The sequence below is a fragment of the Otolemur garnettii genome, unplaced genomic scaffold (assembly GCF_000181295.1).
Source record: "Otolemur garnettii isolate 467f Iridium unplaced genomic scaffold, OtoGar3 scaffold00182, whole genome shotgun sequence".
In the NCBI taxonomy this organism is placed as follows: domain Eukaryota; kingdom Metazoa; phylum Chordata; class Mammalia; order Primates; family Galagidae; genus Otolemur; species Otolemur garnettii.
Window position 1 is genome coordinate 797,855 of NW_003852577.1, and position 2,108 is coordinate 799,962.

Genomic DNA, 2,108 nt, shown 5'->3' on the forward strand with positions numbered 1-2,108 from the left:
CCACAAAAACATCATCAAATTCTGCTCAGTTCAGCCATCTAGCATGACCAACCCAGCAGCTGAACCAGGGACTGCAGGTGGAAAGAGTGTCTCCTGCCCCTTCCTTCCCCTCCTCTGGCGACTGCTTGCTTTCCTGCCTTACCTTTCTTTGTAAACTCTTGACAAAAATATGAAATTGTGCTGTATGTGCTGACTTTTCACTCTGAATCTTATGGATGGCTTGTTCATTTGTACCCAGAAGCCTTGGGGTGGAGCAGTTGCTGCCAGGGTGGACCAGTGGGCAGGGGCCCTTTGCTCCTGCACTGCACCTGGGCTGAGAAGAGAAAGACCAAGCTTCAGACCTCAAGAGGGGCACAGCCTTTCTCCCTTTCTAGAATCTGGCAAACTAGAGCACAAGTTTCTATCCCTGAGGATTAAAGTAAGTTAGAGCAGGAGGAGAGGTTAGGGATTTTATTTTGTGGATAAGGAAATCACAGCCTGTGACCACGTGGCTGGCTGGGGTTGGCACCCTGATCCCCTTCTCCCAGGTCAGTGGGCTTCCCTTAGCAGTCAGTTTATGTTGGTGGCCGATGGAGGCAAGGGAGACCACCGAGGGCACCAGGCAGACAATCAGGGATATTACAAATGGGGGATTTGGGTGTTGTGTTCAGCTGGCCTGGGCTTATGTACATCAAGTCAGTCCAGACCACACCTGTTGTAGATATCAGTGCTGTCTGAAATTACTTCTAGGTCTTTTCCTTTGCAGGCTATGAAGTAAGGAGGGTGGGGTCATACAAATAAATAGTTGTAGGCAATATGGATTACAAGGAGAAATGATGTATTCCACTTCTTTACCAGAACATTTGATTGCTGGTGTGGGACCTTTCTCTTTTTCCTTCTGGGATGACAACCAGCAGTGTTTGAAATATCCTGAGAAATAACAGTGAGCAGAGTGTACCCTTTGCCATGGACATGTCACATAAGTGAGTGAGGCATGCACTGCTGAGGCTGGAGGGATCTGTCACTGCAGCCAACCTGTCCCCTCCCAGAGAACCTCCACTGTCATTTCCAAGTCAGCTTGCTGCTCCTCTGCATTTCTCTTCCCTCACACTCTGCCAGCTTCCTTCCAATGCGCTCTCACTCTGTCAAGGTGGTCCTTTGAGCTTTTGTTCTTGCTTATTTTATTTTGCTCCTAGCAGATATCACCAGTAGGAGAAAGGAAAGAGGAGCTGTGACACTGCATGCTCCCATCACCCTTCCACAGCTGCTATTTTTTTTTTTTTTTTGAGACAGAGTCTTAATATTTGGCCCTCGGTAGAGTGTGGTGGAGTCACAGCTCACAGCAATATCAAACTCTTGGGCTTAGCCTTAAGCGATTCTCTTGCCTCAGCCTCTCAAGTAGCTGGGACCACAGGCACCCACCACAATGCCTGTCTATTTGTTGTTGTTGTTGTCATTGTTTAGCAGGCTGGGGCCAGGATTGAACTGACTAGCCCTGGTGTATGTGGCCAGCACCCTAACCACTGAGCAATTCACAGCTTCTTCTTAATAATAATACAGACCAATGAAAAGTTCTCATTTTGATGTCACCTTGGAATCCCAGGTGTAAAACCTGAAGTATGGTGTGCAAAAAAGAAAAAGATGATTTTGCAATATAAATACATAAATAAATAAATGGGACAATGGTGGAAAAGAGATTAAGGTTTTTTTTTTTAATTAAATCATAGCAGTGTACATTAATACTATCATGGGGTACAGTGTACTGTTTCTGTATACAATTTGAAATACTTTCATCCAGCTGGTTACCATAGCCTTCATGTCTTTTTCTTAGTTATTGTGTTAAGACATATTCTACATTTAGAGAGATTTACATGTACCCTTATAGGATGAACCATAGGCGTGATCCCACCAATCGCCTTCCCTCCACCCACCCTCCTCCCTTCTCCCTCCTCTCCCCTCCCTCTACCCTTTACCCATATTCCTGGGCTAAAATTGGATTATAGCTTTCCTATGAAAGCTATAAATTAGTTTCATAGTAGGGCTGAGTACATTGGATAGCTTTTCTTCCATTCTTGGGATACTTTGCTAAGAAGAATATTTTCCAGCTCCATCCATGTAAACATGAAGGA